At 44.1% G+C, this 21,448-nt stretch overlaps 1 protein-coding gene across 1 annotated transcript in view; it reads right to left on the minus strand.

Moving 5' to 3' along the window:
- The window catches only part of LOC126456805 (PRL-1 phosphatase), a 607,421-nt gene that overhangs the window by 191,533 nt on the left and 394,440 nt on the right, over positions 1 to 21,448 (minus strand). Inside the window, exon 2 of the mRNA XM_050092596.1 lies at positions 15,579 to 15,617. The gene's annotated coding sequence lies outside the window, so the exon portion shown is untranslated. The remainder of the gene's footprint in view (positions 1 to 15,578; positions 15,618 to 21,448) is intronic.

The raw sequence follows: 21,448 nt of genomic DNA on the forward strand, positions 1-21,448 counted from the left end.
TGGCACCGACGGACAAAAAAAGTTGACAAAAATTCGAGATACGGCATCCTTCGTGGTCCGTTTGCACACACTGGAACAGATAGCGCCGTACATTTACAGTAGGACGCACTCTAGACTCCGCTCCACATCGGCGCTCTCTCGTTCCCAGCCAACGCATTCGTCACTTCCCTTTCTCATTACCACAGACCGACCTTCATTCTAAAGGGCCCAACATACGATCAGCTTTTTTTATTTATTTTATTTTTTTATTTCTCAAGTAAAGACCTGCAGCATGTTATTATATAGCAGGTCGTACATTGTGCGATTTTACATGTTATATCATACAGTTTCAGTATTGTTACTAGTAAACTTTTTGTTGAATATTTTACAAAAGGATAAATTTTAAAAAATTATACAGGTCTGTATATATAATAATACGTACAAATGCATATACACAATTTTGTTTAAACTTGTTGTTAACTTAGATAATGATAATAAATAAGATACATAATAGGTTGTGGACGTATTTTAAATTAAAATTAAAAGTGTATTTGATGCAAGAAACAAAAGAAGGAAATTTGACACAGGTACGATGTGCAAGTTCTTCCCTTTGTACCGTCTGCGTGTACTGTTACGATCAACAAATTGGACGTGTGTTGGCGTTTTGACCGACCTACCGACCAACATTCCTCGTCGGAATGCCTGGCGGGTAGAAGCACCCTCCAGCTGGCCCCCTCTACACTCCGCCCAACAAATTCTGACGTATTTAGCGCCGTCGTGCCAACCTCCCGACGAAAGTCCGCGTTTAGTCACTGTGCGCGGGATTATGTGCTGATCTAATGTAGCCGGCCGGTGTGACCGTGCGGTTCTAGGCGCTTCAGTTTGGAACCGCGTGGCCGCTACGGTCGCAGGTTCGAATCCTGCCTCGGGCTTGGACGTGTGTGATGTCCTTAGGTTAGTTAGGTTTAATTAGTCCTAAGTTCTAGGCGACTGATGATCTCAGCAGTTAAGTCGCATAGTGCTCAGAACCATTTGTTCTAATGTACGTGGCAGGTTGCGAGGCGGAGAAACTTCAAGGACAAAGTTTCTGGAGAAACAGAAAGACTACTGATGTCTGTGGGACACGTTGAGCTAGGATTATAGCAATGTAGATGCAAGACATGAAGCACTCTTTCATCTTTCTTTAACAAATCCATAAATCGTGTAGAAAAAGTCGTAGGATAGACTGAGAATCGAACCTCGGAACTTTGTACTGGTTCAAATGGCTCTGAGCACTATGGGACTTAACATCTGAGGTCATCAGTCCCCTAGAACTTAGAACTACTTAAACCTAACTAACCTAAGGACATCACACACAACCATGCCCGAGGCAGGATTCGAACCTGCGACCGTAACGGTCAGGAGGTTCCAGACTGTAGCGCCTAGAACCGCTCGGCCACTGCGGCCGGCTTCGTACTGGTAACCCGTCACTTACGGAGCTATCAGCCAACGCCATATCACATATACTCTAAACGGAACGTTATTGTACAAGCAACCGTTACGTGTTACATTCCTTATGTCATACTCGAACGAAAACTGCGTCTGTGTTACAGAATGCTGGAAAGTACTCAATTTTGACAGCAGGAACTTTGTTGACAAGGCGAAGCACGTGAGAAGACTTAAGTGGTATACTCGTCTAACAAACTGCAACATCTTTTCCTTGCTGCACTCTAGGCCCCACGTTTTTGCTTATGTTCCAGACGCGTTTCACCCTTTTACATTAATGAGTCTTCAGTGGATGAAATACACTCCTGGAAATTGAAATAAGAACACCGTGAATTCATTGTCCCAGGAAGGGGAAACTTTATTGACACATTCCTGGGGTCAGATACATCACATGATCACACTGACAGAACCACAGGCACATAGACACAGGCAACAGAGCATGCACAATGTCGGCACTAGTACAGTGTATATCCACCTTTCGCAGCAATGCAGGCTGCTATTCTCCCATGGAGACGATCGTAGAGATGCTGGATGTAGTCCTGTGGAACGGCTTGCCATGCCATTTCCACCTGGCGCCTCAGCTGGACCAGCGTTCGTGCTGGACGTGCAGACCGCGTGAGACGACGCTTCATCCAGTCCCAAACATGCTCAATGGGGGACAGATCCGGAGATCTTGCTGGCCAGGGTAGTTGACTTACACCTTCTAGAGCACGTTGGGTGGCACGGGATACATGCGGACGTGCATTGTCCTGTTGGAACAGCAAGTTCCCTTACCGATCTAGGAATGGTAGAACGATTGGTTCGATGACGGTTTGGATGTACCGTGCACTATTCAGTGTCCCCTCGACGATCACCAGTGGTGTACGGCCAGTGTAGGAGATCGCTCCCCACACCATGATGCCGGGTGTTGGCCCTGTGTGCCTCGGTCGTATGCAGTCCTGATTGTGGCGCTCACCTGCGCGGCGCCAAACACGCATACGACCATCATTGGCACCAAGGCAGAAGCGACTCTCATCGTTGAAGACGACACGTCTCCATTCGTCCCTCCATTCACGCCTGTCGCGACACCACTGGAGGCGGGCTGCACGATGTTGGGGCGTGAGCGGAAGACGGCCTAACGGTGTGCGGGACCGTAGCCCAGCTTTATGGAGACGGTTGCGAATGGTCCTCGCCGATACCCCAGGAGCAACAGTGTCCCTAATTTGCTGGGAAGTGGCGGTGCGGTCCCCTACGGCACTGCGTAGGATCCTACGGTCTTGGCGTGCATCCGTGCGTCGCTGCGGTCCGGTCCCAGGTCGACGGGCACGTGCACCTTCCGCCGACCACTGGCGACAACATCGATGTACTGTGGAGACCTCACGCCCCACGTGTTGAGCAATTCGGCGGTACGTCCACCCGGCCTCCCGCATGCCCACTATACGCCCTCGCTCAAAGTCCGTCAACTGCACATACGGTTCACGTCCACGCTGTCGCGGCATGCTACCAGTGTTAAAGACTGCGATGGAGCTCCGTATGCCACGGCAAACAGGTTGACACTGACGGCGGCGGTGCACAAATGCTGCGCAGCTAGCGCCATTCGACGGCCAACACCGCGGTTCCTGGTGTGTCCGCTGTGCCGTGCGTGTGATCATTGCTTGTACAGCCCTCTGGCAGTGTCCGGAGCAAGTATGGTGGGTCTGACACACCGGTGTCAATGTGTTCTTTTTTCCATTTCCAGGAGTGTAGTTATTCGCTTTTCCGGCTGAAATCCACGTTTCCTCTCATCTTTTCTTAGGCGAGAGTCTGTACTGTCTCTTTACTCATAAAATATAGACACATTTCCACGTCACGACCTTTGTGTTTCGCACTTTTCGTGTTTTGTAAGCTAACTGCTGTGAAACAGAACTACTGGTCAGGCACGAATTGCAGACATTTGTTACGAGAACTGTGAGCGATTCTTGTCGTAATTCCATGTTCACTTGGCGTCTCTGTCTTCATTTGTTTACGTAAGTGTTGCCAACCTAACGTCTGTGCTTTTATGTTGACAACACTTACGTAAACAAACAAGAAAAGATACACGAAGTGAATGTACAGTTACGACAGAATCACTCACGAATCTTACGAACAATATGCAGCTCGTGCCAGACCGTTAGTGGTGTCGTACTGCTGTTCGCTTACGCATTATGAAAACTACAAAACAAAAAGATCGTGACGTGAAAATGTGTCGATGTTTTATGAGTGAACTGGCATTGCGACCCGTCACCTGTGAAAAGATTAGAGGAAATGTGGATTTCCATGGGGAAACCGAATAACTATTACATCCACTGAAGATGCCTTAATGTAGAAAAGCTGAAATGCGCCTGGAAGATTATTTACAGACATCAACAAGAAAAAGGAGTTAGGATTTAAAAGGCGAATATTTGTGTAGGGTGTGAAAAAATTAGTGTACAAAATTTTACAATGTTTAGAGGAGATGAAAAAGAAACACTTTTGATATGACCAAGAAGGTCACTGGTGCACCGTTTGCCTGCTAGGTCTCCATGAAAGTTTCGACGCTACGGATGTTCACAGACGGTGTTCAAACTGCTGTGTGATGAATGTTGTGTTAGAGATGTTGTCGGCATGCTTTGGATTTCTCTTTGTGAGGGAGAGGTGAAGCATATGCTATAGAAGACGCCGATAGGCCCCTCAGAAGAGCTAGTTCCCCGTGGTGGAACATCTGGGTGCTTGTAGCGTGTTAGACAACCATTAGCACGACATTTTCAGCCATACTTCAAACAATACTCATCAGAAGGCATTTTAAGCACCGTCACCGAGCATCACTGGAGTCAAAATCTTCACGGACCCCTAGCGGGGAAACAGCACATCTTTGACATTGTGGTGTCACCGCCAGACACCACACTTGCTAGGTGGTAGCCTTTAAATCGGTCGCGGTCCGTTAGTATACGTCGGACCCGCGTGTCGCCTCTATCAGTGATTGCAGACCGAGCACCGCCACACGGCAGGTCTAGAGAGACTTCCTAGCACTCGCCCCAGTTGTACAGCCGACTTTGCTAGCGATGGTTCACTGCTACTTACGTTCTCATTTGCCGAGACGATAGTTTAGCATAGCCTTCAGCTACGTCATTTGCTACGACCTAGCAAGGCACCATATTCAGTTACTATTGATATCGTGAATCATGTACCGTCAAGACCGACGTTCACCATTAATGGATTAAAGTTAAGTATTCCACCAGCTACGTCCGTTTTTCTGAATTCTAATTTCCTTGTCCTGTTCCAGACCTCACGCCAGCCTGCGTGAGCTAAAACGCGTGCCTTTCGGCCTCCTCTAGTAACCCGGTGTTGGCTCTCCTGCCAACCACAACAGACATTGTTGTGTTCCTTTTTTCTCCTCCGAAAAATGTAAAATTTTGTATACATACCTTTTTCAAATAGCTTCTGCTTGCGACGGAAACTGGACACACCAACAAACTTGAAATGTCACATTTTCCCCATTTCTATAACTTTGACGTAGTTAATGTCTAGATACAGATGATCATGGTTGGACTCATCTCTTACAATCAAAGTTTTTATTTATTTATTTATTTTTTTAATCTGAAGATTGTCTCTTGTTTGATCTAAACTTAAATGACATACAGCTACTGTACCAAATCACGATTTTGAAATACGGGGTGGCTGCGTAATGATGCTGCCAACTTTCAGGCATGATGGAGAAGGATAAATGTGCCAATTTGAGGGAAGGGACCCTTGTCCGGAAACGACCGATTCGAGAGTTATACACATAAATAGTTCTGATGCCTCTGACAGTGGGCGTCTTCTACTGCATGTTATTTGCTATTTTGGGAGGACGCAAAATGGACCAAAACAATAAAGATATTTCTAGTAAACATGGGCTATAAAGTGCCCTTAAGAGCTATCTGCATTAGTTCATCTTTTACTGTGAAACACATCTGTTCTACCGAAGAAGTACTCGTAACTCTTAAGGTTTATATTTTGGAGCCCTTGTTTACTACACAATTTTTTCTTGTTTTGGTCCATACCATCTCTTCCCAAAATATGGAAAGCAAAGAGATTGTAGTACACTGACTTACAAATGTCATGGGATAGTGGGGGACAGATGCCTCAGCTGTGTCGTACGCGCCTCAAACACCCCCTGTGCCAGCTGCAGTTGTATAGGAGACCCTCTAACAAGGGAACCTCCCCATCGCACCCCCCTCAGATTTAGTTATAAGTTGGCACAGTGGATAGATCTTGAAAAACTGAACACAGATCAATCGAGAAAACAGCAAGAAGTTGTGTGGAACTATGAAAAAAATAAGCAAAATATACAAACTGAGTAGTCCATGTGCAAGACATGCAACATCAAGGCTAATGTGAGCTCAGGAGCGCCGTGGACCCGTGGTTAGCGTGAGCAGCTGCGGACTGAGAGGTCGTTGATTCAAGTCTTCCCTCTAGTGAAAATTTTACTTTTTTTATTTTCACAAAATTATGATCTGTCCGTTCGTTCATTGTCGTCTCTGTTCACTGTAACAACTTTAGTGTCTGTGTTTTGCGACCGCACCGCAAAACCGTGCGATTAGTAGACGAAAGGACGTGCCTCTCCAATGGTAACCGAATACATTTGATTGCAAGGTCATAGGTGAAACGATTCCTCCACAGGAAAACAGGTCTGATGTATTCTATTCGACACTGGTGACGGCATGTGCGTCACATGACATGAATATGTTGTCGACCCACCTAACTTGTACACTTGGCGAATGGGTAAAAAGATTCTTCTACCTTGCCCGATTTAGGTTCTCTTATAAATGTGATAACCACTCCCAAAAAAAAAAGTGATCGCATCGGACGGACAGATAATAATTGTCTGAAAATAAAAAATTAAAATTTTCACTTGAGGGAAGACTTTGAACCAAGGACCTCTCGTGCGGCAGCTGCTCACGCTAACCACGGGACCACGGCGCTCCTGAGCACACATTAGCCTTGATGTTGCATGTCCTGTGCGTGGACTACTCAGTTTGTATATTTTGCTTTTTTTTTTCATAGTTCCACACAACTTCTTCCTGTTTTCTCGAGCCCGCATCTCGTGGTCGTGCGGTAGCGTTCTCGCTTCCCACGCCCGGGTTCCCGGGTTCGATTCCCGGCGGGGTCAGGGATTTTCTCTGCCTCGTGATGGCTGGATGTTGTGTGCTGTCCTTAGGTTAGTTAGGTTTAAGTAGTTCTACGTTCTAGGGGACTGATGACCATAGATGTTAAGTCCCATAGTGCTCAGAGCTATTTTTTTTTTTTTGTTTTCTCGATTGATCTGTGTTTTGTTTTTCAAGGCCTGTCCACTGTGCCAACTTATAACTAAATCTGAGGGGGGTGCGATGGGGATGTTCCCTTGTAAGAAGCGGTTGTCCAAGTGATTTGTGTAACATGTAACGTCATCGTGAACTGAGGCCGTTCGAATGGGGTATCGTTGTCGGTATCCGACGAATGAGAATTTCAATTTCGGCAGTGGTGCAGGAATTCTGTTTCAGACGTTCCATCGTGCCCAGGGTGTATCGTGAATGGTTGAATGAGGGTATCACAGTCCACAACAGATGAACTGCTGGCCGTCCAGCCACCTTCGATGACCGTGACCGGCGACGTCTGAGACGGAGTCAGTAGTGACAGAATGACAGTAGTGCAACAGACTGAAAGCAAGGGTAAACTACAGCCGTATTTTTTCCCGAGGGCATGCAACTTTACTTTATCGTTAAATGATGATAGCGTCCTCTTGGGTAAGACAGTCCCGCATTCTGAGCTCCGGGCGGGGACTCCTCAAGAGGACACTGTTATCAGGAGAAAGAAAACTGGCATTCTATGGATCATGATCCAATTCAACACATGACATACCAGTCACGTCTCCCAATGGACAATTCGTAGGAGTATGGAAGCCGGTGCAGCACACGAGTGCCAATGTTAACCTAAAGTCACTGAGCACAACGGCTTGCATTTGTCGCGCATCACCAAGGATGGACAATGAAACAATGGCGTAACCTGATATGGTCTGACGAATCCCGATTTCAAGTGTACCATGCCGATGAATCCCGACTGCCAAGAAGATGCGGTCCAAGGCGGTTGTGTCTCTGTTGTGGTTTGGGGTGCATTTTCCTGGCATGGAATGGGCCCATAGTTGTTCTAGAGGGGACTTCGAATGGTCTGCGTTATGCTGAGCTGCTGGGGGACCAGCGAACACTGTGGTTTTTCAAGATGATAACACGCCGCCACATTGCTCCCATGTCGCCCGTGAATGGTGGGGAGGTCCAAAGACTGAGATGGCCATCCCGGAGCCCAAATTGGAACCCCAACGAACGTATATGGGATGTCATGGAACGCAAGACTCTGTGCCATGAATCCTGCACCCACGAACAGATCAGAACTGGCTGTCGCTCTGCAAACGGTTTGGTGTCAGCTGCTTCCTGGGGCGTACCACGGGCTTGTATACTCACTGCCACGGCGTCTCAATGCAGTCCGCGGGGCCAGAGGAGGTCCCGTGCGATATTAGGTGCCCATCCCATGACATTTACTAAGTCAGTGTAAGAGACGTCCAGTCTCACAGGTATCAGAATGATTCTCGTTTACGACTTTCGTCTCGCGTACCGGACTAGGGTCTCTTACCTTACATTAATACATTTACCCTTCTCCACCACCCTTGAAAGTTAGTATCATCATCACGGAATCATCCTACATATTATTTTAATCTTATTATAATTAATTTTCGACCTGATTTCAGATTCTCATAGTTCTTCCAATACTTTGTATTTATCTGCACTAGGGACAACAGTATAATGTAATCCTCTAAACAAAAGTTGTTGAAGTGTGTTCCAGCAACAGGTATTGTTACTGACTTTTTTCTCAATTTAAGCATCTGAAAACTTCCTTTAGGTCTGCTGGACCTCCATGTCTGACTTCTCATTCAGTTCTGAATTTCACGTTATCCTGTTGAAGCAGATCGTAAAATCCACTGCCGTAATTCTAAACAAGCTTAGCACCCGCGCTGCTTCGCTAACGGTGACTGTATGGCTTGCAAAGACTTTTTTCTTTTTATTTAATCGAATTTTTATGTTTGTTCACAAATTACAACACCTTCTAAGCTTTTAACGGTAATTAAGGCCTCATAAGCATGGCCTTTTCTGAATGTACTTGTGACCAAAAAGCGATTCTTTTTGTTAATCATGCCTTTTCTGTTTTTGTAGAGGTATTTCCACAGCAGCTCTCGTCGCCTAACAAGTATTTTTTTATATCTAACCAAGAAGTCAAATAAAAGTTTCGTAAATCTAGCTTTAAAATTTTCTATAATGTAACGAAATACTTTCTTAAAAATGTTCATTCCCTACTGCCAGGGGTTGAATTTCCAGAAACACTGAAATAAGATTTTTTTTTTATTTCTAACCAAGAAATCAAATACCAATTGTCACAGACGTTGCCTTAATATGTTCTAGTAGTTCTTTAGTAATTATTTATTTTCAAAAAAACTTTCACCCACTATTTTGCTCCGTTAGTGGTTGAACTTCCAAAACTGCTGAAACACGTATTTTTTTCTGACTGAGAAACCAAATACCAGTCTTCGTAGTTCTAGCTTCATAGTTCCCTTAGTAGCGAAATACTTACAAAATGCCTTTCATCCACTATTTCACCTTCTTAGGAGTGAAATTTCGCACAATCGCTTCTTAAACGATGCCCACAGTATAAGATCCACACACCTCCAAACTTTAAGTTTCTACCGTTAGCGATTTAGGCTGGGCGGTCATGAGTCAGTAAATCAGTTTGAAACTATTTTACTTCCTTAGGGATTGAGTTTCCAAAAACAGTGATACACGTATTTTTTCATTTCTAACCGAGAAGCCAAACATCAGTTTCCGAAGATTTAGCTGTAAAAATGATTTCGCAATGAAATATTTTCATAAAACGTTTCACCCCTGTTTCACCCCCTTAGGGCATTAACCTGCGAAAACAGTGAAATGTGTATGTTTTATTTCTAACAGAGAAACCAAATCAAATACAAATTTTCATAGATTTAGCTTCAAAAATACTTGCACATTGAAATATTTCCATAAAAACTTTCATCCCCCACTTCACACCCACAGGGGTTCAATTTACACAAACAGTGAAACATATTTTTTTTTTTTTTAAACTGCCGGCCGCGGTGGTCTAGCGGTTCTAGGCGCGCAGCCCGGAACCGCGCGACTGTTACGGTCGCAGGTTCGTATCCTGCCTCGGGCATGGATGTGTGTTATGTCCTTAGGTTGGTTAGGTTTAAGTAGTTCTAAGTTCTAGGGGACTGATGACCACAGATGTTAAGTCCCATAGTGCTCAGAGCCATTTGAACCATTTTTTTAAAATTCTAACTGAGAAGCAAAATTTAAATTTTCAGAGATTTAGCTTTAAAATGCATTCGTAATAAAATATTTTCATAAAAAATCTCATCCCCTATTTCATCCCGTTGAGCGGTTCAGTTCCCAAAAACACTGAAACACGTAGGTTTTTATTTGTAACCACTAACCAAATACCAATATTCATAGCTGTAACTTTAAAAATGCTTTAGTAGTTCTTTCATAATGCTATATTTTCAAAAACTACTTTCACACACTATTTCACCCCCACAGGATTAAGTTTTCAAAAATGCCGAGACAAGTATTTTTTTGCTACTGACCAAGAAACCAAATACCAATTATCGTAGGTCTAGCTTCAAAACTGCCTTAATAGTGACAATTAAAAAAAAAACTCCATCCCGTGTTTCACGCCTTTAGGGTTGGAATTTCGAAAACTCTTCTCTTAAACGACACGTACAGTATCACATCCATACCGTTTCCAAATTTTAGGTTTCTATCCTTAGCGGCTTGGGCTGGGCGATGGTGAGTAAGTGAGCCAGCCAGACGATCAGCCAGTCAGGAAATTGTCTTTTATAAGTAGAGATATGACATTCCATTCAACAAATGAAAAACTTAATTATTTCAGCTGTCTTTAACTTTTCTTTTTACATCTTTTTTCGCTCAAAAACATATTCTACTGTTCTCGCATATGTATAGATATGACATTCCATTCAACAAATAAAAAATTTAATTATTTCAGCTGTCTTTAACTTTTCTTTTTACATCTTCTTTCGGTCAAAAACATATTCTACTGTTGTCGCATTACGGTCCGCAAAAGGCGAAATCATTAAATTCCAGAAAATGTGTAATAAAACACTCCCGTCTTGAATGACAGAAGGAAATTGTTGTTTAACCTGTAACCCCCCCCCCCCCCCCCCCTGCTCCTTACAGATGAGTTGATGTATACTGGAGGTTATGCAGGTCATGGTGGAAGACGCGAAACCCAAATTATGTTGATTTTATTCATTTATTTTTATTCATCCATATACCGTAATTTGGGCACCTTTTTAGGAAAGGTAGTTATTCACGTTTACGATGTGATATCTCATGAACTATCTATCGTATAGTGGTATAATTTGGCAGGTACATTCAATGCTATGTTTGGATACTATGTGAAAAATGTGTTGCGAATAGATTCAGCAGTAAGGAAGTAATAAGTAAAAATACTATGCTACACCATCTTCGTGGTGTAGCATTTTTAATGGCCAGTAGTGTATTACTGCATGAACAGCGAAAATGTGCAAAGCGTTAGACATTTTTTCCTTCTGTTATTTTGTGAGGGGTATCAGGGAGAAAAATTTTCGAAGCGGTTTCAAATTTTCTGTAAAGTTTCTTAGAAGTCGCTAACTGCACTCATTTTCAAATACTGGATGAATACAGTCTGCGTAATTTGCGCGCTATGAGTTACGCGCGTACACAGTTTCTAACTTTAATACTTGACTTATTGTGTTAAACCTTTAACGTAAAACTATATTTTTAAAAGTATATTAAAACAATTTTAATTTTTAAAACCGATGGAAAATTATATGAAATACCTGAAATAATGAAAATCAAACTGGAAGCCGTTAGATAAGCCATCTGCAACCTCTGCTGGAAGCTTTTAGCCGTTTAGTAATGTAGATGCTTCGTCGACAACGTGATCGGCGATGCTGCCGCATTGGGGAATTATAGGGTTCAAATGGTTCAAATGGCTCTGAGCACTATGGGACACAACTGCTGAGGTCATTAGTCCCCTAGAACTTAGAACTAGTTAAACCTAACTAACCTAAGGACATCACAAACATCCATGCCCGAGGCAGGATTCGCACCTGCGACCGTAGCGGTCTTGCGGTTCCAGAATGCAGCGCCTTTAACCGCACGGCCACTTCGGCCGGCGAAGTATAGGGAACGCAACCGACCACGTTCAACTGAAGGGAAACATCGAGTCGGTTACCTTAGGCAATTTAGGAGAGATCTCTGAAAACCTAAATTAGAATAAATGGACCGGAATGTGAACCACTACTCTCCCATGTAGCTGGGAAAAGCTGGAACGTCGTCTCAGACAATACACTGTTCATAGAAATATTGCCATCATTCTGCGAACGCGAATTCTAATACTTATTGGTGGTCAATTTAACTTGCACACTGAAAAATATTAACAATGGCAAGTAGAAATCACAGGTATTTCCTTGCGACCATGCGTTTATGAGTGCCAGTACTCGTATTTAATCACTAAAAGAGAATGCTAGTTTTCTAATTTCCTCTTGTTAATCTGTGTTCGGTGTCACAGGAAAATGTAAAACATAGAAAAGTGGTCATATATACTTTAAGACAAAAAAGCTATGCACCACGAAGGTGTGGTGTCACCGCCAGACACCACACTTGCTAGGTGGTAGCCTTTAAATCGGCCGCGGTCCGGTAGTATACGGCGGACCCGCGTGTCGCCACTATCAGTGATCGCAGACCGAGCGCCGCCACACGGCAGGTCTAGAGAGACTTCCTAGCACTCGCCCCAGTTGTACAGCCGACTTTGCTAGCGATGGTTCACTGACAAGTTACGCTCTCATTTGCCGAGACGATAGTTAGCATAGCCTTCAGCTACGTCATTTGCTACGACCTAGCAAGGCGCCATTATCATTTGCTATTTATCCTGTGATGCATGTACCGTCAGACCGATGTTCACCAATTGTGGATTAAAGTTAAGTATTCCAGAAACTACGTACTATTTTTGCTACTATACAGACCTAGTCCTGTTCCAGACCTCACGCCATCCTGCGTGAGCTTAAACGCGTGCCCTTCGGCCTCCCGTCCTAGTGGATTGGCTGTCTTGCCAGTCCACAACAGAAGGTATTATCCAAATGGAACAGAAATCGGTTGATGTAATGTACATCTATAGACAAACAAATGATTACAATTTCAGAAAAATTGGATGATTTATTAAAGAGAACGAGCTTCACAAATTCAGCAAGTCAATAACGCGTTGATCCGCCCTTATTCATGCAGTGATTCGGCTCGGCATTGATTGATAGAGTTATTGGACGTCTTCCTGAGGGGTATTGTGCCAAACTGCACTGTAAGTCAAACGAACATGGAGCATAATGTGTAACGATCCAGGGTGCATTACAGCAAAACTACACGACATTGTCAGGCCAGAAAGTGTAGCGCCACAGATAAATACACAAACATTAGTTTAAACTAAAACGTATTAGGGGGTATTATCTTGAACTAAGCTATCTCAACAACAACCTTTTAAACTCCAAAAAAGTTACAGCAAAGGCAATTTTAACCGAAAGAAGGAAACATGAAAGGAAAAATAACATAGAAACTAAATATGCTGGAATAGCATGGAATGTGGCCTGGAAAAACATCAGTAGTGATGTTCTTTCGTCTGACGTGAGAACAGCGTGGTACAAGTTAGTCAATAACATCATCAGCACTAAAGAGCGTCTCTTTGCCTTCGGTTTAAGTGACACTAACCTGTACAGCAAATGCAACCTCGTTGATAGTGTGCCTCATCGTTACACATGTGGAGATCGGATTATCAGCTGGAGGTGGACCAGGGAGAAAATTGCTCAAATAACAAGAACTTCAGCAAACAATGTACCGACTAACATTTTCTTCAGACCAGAAAAAAGTTACTACCCTCATGCAAAAAATAACGCAATGATTTGGTTAATGGGCTAATATACAAGTTACATTTTTAACAATATTGGGAGCGATCAACATATTGAATACCAGATGTATATGGAAAATGAATTCGACAAAACACTTAAGTATTGGAATCACAATAAGAAATATGGTAACATGCTCCGAATTGTCTTCAACAAATGGCTCTGAACACTATGGGACTAAACATCTGTGGTCATCAGTCCCCTAGAACTAAGAACTAATTAAACCTAACTAACCTAAGGACATCAGACACATCCATGCCCCAGGCAGGATTCGAACCTGCGACCGTAGCAGTCGCGCGGTTCCGGACTGAGCGCCTAGAACCGCTAGACCACCGCGGCCGGCTGTCTTCAACAGAATGGGTATAGATTAGGGACTGGATTCCTCGTGGAGAGGGGATGGGTTGTGTCACTTTCCCGACCGTAACCTCAGCTGCAAGTCACACATGAAAAATAAATCAATAGTACAGCAGAATACAAGAATATGACGGCAAACATCTGGGGTCTGTTATAAAGGAAGATCTTGAACTCCCTAAGGATGCGTTTAGAAGGCTGGAACTGACAAAAATAACAAGGCAGTGAAGGATTTTGTGATGTCGCTGTTCGGGACTTCCGTTCTGTCCACGTAATTTACCCTGGAAGGAACACACATCAAGGATTTACTGGATGATTAATGTGGGTCTGGGAAATGGTGATGAGGAACCTCAGGCTGCAGAAGAAGAAAATGTGCACGCTCAGCTGCCACCAGTTGAAGGTGCCAGTGAAGGTGCTAAATCTGTGCTACTGCTAAAGACTGAATATCATTCCTCATTCTTTGAATGCTGTAATATATGACTGCAATTATCTGTCACCTTATTTATGTCATTTTATTGTAAGCTTGCCATTTTTGTTACTGTTTTTGTGGAATTAAAAAAAAATCTGTCCAAATGGCGCCTTAGATCGTTAAAATCCCGAGATGGTTGGAGGGCCCTGCCGAAATTGTCCCAAACGTTCTCATCTGGAGAGGGATCCAGCGACCTTGTCGGCCAAGGTAGGGTTCGGCAAAGACGAGTATGAGAAATATTCGGCGCGAACGTTGCTGAAACGTAAGCCCACGACGGCTTTCCACGAAGGGAAACAAAACGGAGCGCACAGTGTCGTCGACGTACTGCTGTGCCATAAAGGTGCCGCGGATGACAATAAAAGGGGTCCTGCTGTGAAAAGAGATGTCACCCCAGACCATCGCTCCTTATTGTCAGGCCGTACGGCGGGCGACAGTCAGGCTGGTATCCCGCCCAGTCCAAGGTGTCTCTACACATGTCTCCGGCTTGGAATCTCTTTGACCGGAGTAGAAGTGTCTTCAGTGACGACTTCTGCATCGAATCGAGCCCCAATGACCAGGGGAGAAGTGTCCAGAGATGCACCAGACAGCGGTCGGAAACCAACCTGTCTGTCGTCTCCCATAAGGCCCGAGAACCAGGAGTGACGGTCTGTGGTGCAATTTCTTTTCATAGCAGGACCCTTTCGTTGTCATCCGTGGTACGCTCACAGCACAGCAAGCCATCCTGGGCTTACATTTCAGCAGGATAATGCCCTTGGCCAGGAATGTCAGCAGGTCTCTCCCCGATTGAGAATATTTGGAGCATTATGGGCAGGGGCATCCAACAAGCTTGGGCTTTTGTCGAGCTAACTCGCCAATTGGACAGAATCTCGGCACGATCCCTCAGGAGGACACGCAAAAAATCTGTCAATCAACGCCGAGTAACCACCTGCATAAGGTCCAGAGATGGACCAATGCTGACCTGCTCAATTTGTGAAGCTCTTTCTCTTTAATAAATCTCCAATTTTTCTGAAACAGTCATCATTTTTTCGTCTGTAAATGTACATCACATCTACCGATGTCTGTCGCATTCGGATAATTCCTTCGTGGTGCGTCTTTTTTGTCTTACAGTGCATTTGCAGTGAAAAGTAACGCAATGATAGAAGATCTGTGCTAGCTGTAATGTGGAAAAAAAATTGTGAGGGAGTAGTGAGGTTGAGAAGAGCCAGCCAAACTATTCCTATATCTCCGAGCAACAGAGATAGCGAAAACGTGTGAAGGCTTAAAACTCACCTGGCATGCAGAACGAAGGCAAGGCCGACAGGGAAACACCTAGAAAGAAAAGGCTAAAATGATCAGCTGTTCAGGTGACAAAAAATACAGTTAGACTATGTACAAAGAAATACAAGTAAAAGGTAGAAAGTGTAACGCGACGCTAGGTGGAAAAGTATGTCTTTTCTCAATGGATCTCCACCGTATGAAGTGACGCCCACGATCGCTGAAACCTCTCAATCTACAAGTGAAGCATAGAGCGACGCTTGGATTACCAATAGTTTTTCTACATTTTAGGTGACGGTCAAAAAAGAAAAATTAAATAGTGTCAACAACAACATAAACAGTAATAATAATAATAATAATAACAATAGTAATAATTAATGATCTTTTCCACTATTTTCGAGCCGGCCGGAGTGGCCGAGCGGTTAAAGGCGCTTCAGTCTGGAACCGCAGGTTCGAATCCTGCCTCGGGCATGGATGTGTGTGATGTCCTTAGGTTAGTTAGGTTTAAGTAGTTCTAAGTTCTAGGGGACTTATAACCACAGCAGTTGAGTCCCATAGTGCTCAGAGCCATTTGAACCACTATTTTCGAATGTAGTCGTGTTTACCGGTCCGTAGCTGATGAAGTGTTTCGGAAAGCGTAACGCCGCAGATACACGTTGTTTTTATCTTGTTCATTTATATTTCAGTGTTTGCAATTGTTTAGGGCTCGCTGTTACTTCGTCAAGCACTCCGGTACAAAAGTAAAGAGCATGTCCCGTCATAAAGATATAACCTTTGGAAAATTAAATTACAACAGCATCGCAGAACCATTACATAACATAATACACGGTCAAAGATTAATTCCTAAAAAACGTAAAATGTAGTCTAGGTTACAGGTACACTAACGGAACAAAAATCGCAAGACCAAAATATAATTAATGTAGAGTAATGAAATTTTGCAATACATTTGCCTGGGCAACATATTTAAGAGATTAACATAGCATCATCACAGGTTAATGTAAGCGCGAGATAAGCCAATGAAAATGTGAAATGCTGGTACATTAATAACCGGTGTAACCGCTGGTGTGGCCAGCGGTTCTAGGTGCCTCTGTCTGGAACCCCGCGACTGCTGCGGTCGCAGGTTCGAATCCTGTCTCGGGCATGGATGTGTGTGATGTCCTTAGTTAGGTTTAAGTAGTTCTAAGTTCTAGTGGACTGATCACCTCAGAAGTTAAGTCCCATAGTGCTTAGAGCTATTTGAACCATTTAACCACCAGAATGTTGAATGCAGGCATGCAAACGTGCACGCTTTGTGTTCTACGAGGTGCATTCAATTTCTAAGGCCTCCGATTTTTTTTCTAATTAACTACTCACCCGAAATCGATGAAACTGGCGTTACTTCTCTACGTAATCGCCCTGCAGACGTACACATTTTTCACAACGCTGACGCCATGATTCCATGGCAGCGGCGAACGCTTCTTTAGGAGTCTGTTTTGACGACTGGAAAATCGCTGAGGCAATAGCAGCACGGCTGGTGAATGTGCGGCCACGGAGAGTGTCTTTCATTGTTGGAAAAAGCCAAAAGTCACTAGGAGCCAGGTCAGGTGAGTAGGGAGCATGAGGAATCACTTCAAAGTTGTTATCACGAAGAAACTGTTGCGTAACGTTAGCTCGATGTGCGGGTGCACTGTCTTGGTGAAACAGCATACGCGCAGCCCTTCCCGGACGTTTTTCTTGTAGTGCAGGAAGGAATTTGTTCTTCAAAACATTTTCGTAGGATGCACCTGTTACCGTAGTGCCCTTTGGAACGCAATGTGTAAGGATTACGCCCTCGCTGTCCCAGAACATGGACACCATCATTTTTTCAGCGCTGGCGGTTACCCGAAATTTTTTTGGTGGCAGTGAATCTGTGTGCTTCCATTGATCTGACTGGCGCTTTGTTTCTGGATTGAAAAATGGCATCCACGTCTCATTCATTGTCACAACCGACGAAAAGAAAGTCCCATTCATGCTGTCGTTGCGCGTCAACATTGCTTGGCAACATGCCACACGGGCAGCCATGTGTTCGTCCGTCAGCATTCGTGGCACCCACCTGGATGACACTTTTCGTATTTTCAGGTCGTCATGCAGGATTGTGTGCACAGAGCCCACAGAAATGCCAACTCTGGAGGCGATCTGTCCAACAGTCATTCGGCGATCCCCCAAAACAATTCTCTCCACTTTTTCGATCATGTCGTCAGACCGGCTTGTGCGAGCCCGAGGTTTTCGGTTTGTTCTCACACAATGTTCTGCCTTCATTAAACTGTCGCACCCACTAACGCACTTTCGACACATCCATAACTCCATCACCACATGTCTCCTTCAACTGTCGATGAATTTCAATTGGTTTCACACCACGCAAATTCAGAAAACGAATGATTGCACGCTGTTCAAGTAAGGAAAACGTCACCATTTTAAGTATTTAAAACAGTTCTCATTCTCGCCGCTGGCGGTAAAATTCCATCTGCCGTACGGTGCTGCCATCTCTGGGACGTATTGACAATGAACGGGGCCTCATTTTAAAACAATGCGCATGTTTCTGTCTCTTTCCAGTCCGGAGAAAAAAAATCGGAGGCCTTAGAACTTGAATGCACCTCGTACAGGTGCCGGATGTCAGTTGTGGGATGGAGCTCCATGCCTGTTGCACTTGGCCAGTCAATACAGGGACAGTTAATGCTGGCTGTGGATGACGCTGGAGTTGTCGTCCGATGATGCCCCATAAGTGCTCGATTAAAGATATATCTGATGATCGAGCAGGCCAAGGCAACATGTCGACTATCTGTAGAGCACAGCAGTATCTGGGCGAGCGTTATCGCGTTGGAAAACACCCCCTGGAATGCTGTTCATGAGTGACAGCACAAAGAGGTCGAATCACCAGACAGACACAGAAATTTTTAAAATTTTTAGTCAGGGTACGTGGGATAAACACGAGAGTGCTGGTGCTGTCATACGAAATCGCACCCCAAACCACAACTCCAGGTGTAAGTTCAGTATGTCGAGCACGCAGCCAGGGTGGTTGCATGTCCTCAACTGGCCTTCTCCCAACCTAACACACTGCCATCGCTGGCATTGAAGCAGAATAGGTTGTCATCAGTAAATATGACCTCCACCCTCTTAATCAGTAGTCGCTTTCCACCACTGAGGTCGCAAATGGCGGCGGATTGGAGTCGGCGGAATGCACGCTACGGGGCGCCTAGCTCGTAGCTGTCCTTGGAGTAACTGAATTGTAACGGTTCGTTGTATCGCTGTGGTGTCAACTCCTGCTCAGACTGCTGCAGATGTAGGACGGTGCGCCAAAGCCATACGCGGAACACAGTGGTCTTCCCCCTCGGTAGTCCCACAAGACCGCCCTGAAACCGATCTTCTTGCGACTGTACCTTGAGAGGCACCCACATGCCTTGCTCATGGCTCTGAGCACTATGGGACTTAACATCTATAGTCATCAGTCCCCTAGAACTTAGAACTACTTAAACCTAACTAACCTAAGGACATCACACAACACCCAGTCATCACGAGGCAGAGAAAATCCCTGACCCCGCCGGGAATCGAACCCGGGAACCCGGGCGTGGGAAGCGAGAACGCTACCGCACGACCACGAGATGCGGACCTTGCTCATACTGTGGCATCAAGCAGTCAGGCCTGCAAGATGAGTGGTCTGCCAAGCGAGTGGATTCATTCTTATTTATCGAGTAACATGAACTCTCGTACTCCCGATTAAATTACAAATTATCCTCCTATATGAATAATACGCAACGGAAACGCACATCTGACTATCAGTAATTTACAGAATTCTGACTGTTCACTACGCACCGGCAATACCACATTTTTTTTTTATTTAATGGCTTTTATCAACACGTGGCCATCGCACTGAATATGAGTGGCGCACACATTATAAATTCTGGATATCATGACAACATACAATTCGAAGGAAAAGGCCACCAATCTTTTTCTTTTCACTATCTTATTTATTCCGATAAATTCTATAACCTAAACACACAATTTCTATAACCTACAACAATAACACATGAGAAATTCCGCCCAGTGGGCATGGCTTTACATTGGTGATTCTCTATCTTATGGTCTCGTAATTATTTAACGTTACAGTGCACTTTCTGGATAGGATGGTGCATCTTTTGCTATATCTCACACTTTGACTCTCACAACCATCATCACGAAACTTTCCTCCAGACCGAGCGGTACAAAAGGAACATGCATACCCACCACCTCTGAAACTACCTTGCTACTCTCCCATGCAAACCACACATACTTAAATTACATGACATACACCACACTACAACATGAAATACAACACAGAGAATAGTCACAACATTATCACTTTCAGCTTTCCCACTTCAATTAATATTTATCCCAGTTTCACACGACACTGCCCAACTTCGTAATTCTACTTTCCTACTACGAACTCTGGAGATATATGCACGTCTTCCTGTGCAATGCAAGCCAAGTGGCGTTGCTGGATAGACGGCTGACTCACCTTGCTTCTCTCTCAGAGTATTATAGTTTGAATCAAGCGTCACACGGAAAAATATCACGCAAAGTAATATTAAGAACATATTCATCACACACGCGAGTCCTCAACTGATACCATGGACGAGTACTTCTCTTTATCCTTTGTCTCATACTCAGATTGAGACTCACACAGTACCCACCACGTGGAAGTACTCGTCTCTAATTTCAAGTCCTGCACACGCCATTTCTTAAATATTTCAACTTATAGTACACACGCTAGTAATTCAGCTTAACTTAAGCACACGGAAGTATTTCAACTTATTGCTACTCGTGGTTTCATTGTGACCGTTGGTCACTTCCGAAGATTACTACGATCCCATTAATATTACCTGCCTGACATTTAATTCTCCCCACAAAAGTTCCTGAAATAGAGAAATTATTATTTCAAACTACTCTTAAGTATTCCACATGCATACCATGTCTCCACTCTTTTGTCTTTACAGAGCACACCTAAGACAGGTCTTAACAGCACAAGATCCAGCGGCAGAGTGCCGAGACATGGCCGTTCTACAGGTCCTCTCGCACCTCTGCCGAAGTGGGGGAGCACCTTGCTACCGTATTGGTCAGCCACATTTCAGATGCTCAAAGCTCAGGTAAATTTCATCTCTTTGGTCCCACCAAAGGTGACCCAAGTACCGTCTCAAAGATGATAATATATTCACATTCACTATCTGTGGTTAGCAGACGACCATACATTCATTCATTTCACAGATCTCACCAAACTGGATGTAGGGATTTATTTTTGTGGGAGTGCACATGTGATCAATTAAATAAATAAATTGTCATTCTTTCCCACACTGGTATCCGGCTTCGCTGTATTAATTGAAATTGAGTTATTATTAGAAAAAATATATTGTTCTGACAAGAATAATGAAGTATGTTGTACCTATTTTCAATGTCGGGCGGTACTGTACCCTTTCAACCTTCTCGTGACTAACACGGCCAGCAATCATGCATGCACAGTGGCTACATTACTGCCAAATCTTTCTGTAATATCGTAGAAAGAACATCCAGCTTCTCGTTGCCTATTATTCAAAGTCAGTGAGGAGTTGACAATGGCGTGTTTGTCGCCTTAAAGCCGTTCTTGACTAACATCAACTCACCACGGCCACTCTCAAAGGTAACTAACGTTCATGATTTGCAATCTCGTAATGGTGCTGCTAGCGTCACTCCCATGCAAGTGATACGAAATTTGAACAGACATCATATTTCAGATGTAGAAACACGCTTACCAACTTTCTTTTATGTCGCACAACTCCTTCTTGGTGTTCCGATTTTTTTCCGTCAGTGCAGTTACTTTGGCGTAGGAATAAAATAGGTATGACACACTCGACAGTTGT

This window comes from Schistocerca serialis, chromosome 2 (assembly GCF_023864345.2).
Source record: "Schistocerca serialis cubense isolate TAMUIC-IGC-003099 chromosome 2, iqSchSeri2.2, whole genome shotgun sequence".
In the NCBI taxonomy this organism is placed as follows: domain Eukaryota; kingdom Metazoa; phylum Arthropoda; class Insecta; order Orthoptera; family Acrididae; genus Schistocerca; species Schistocerca serialis.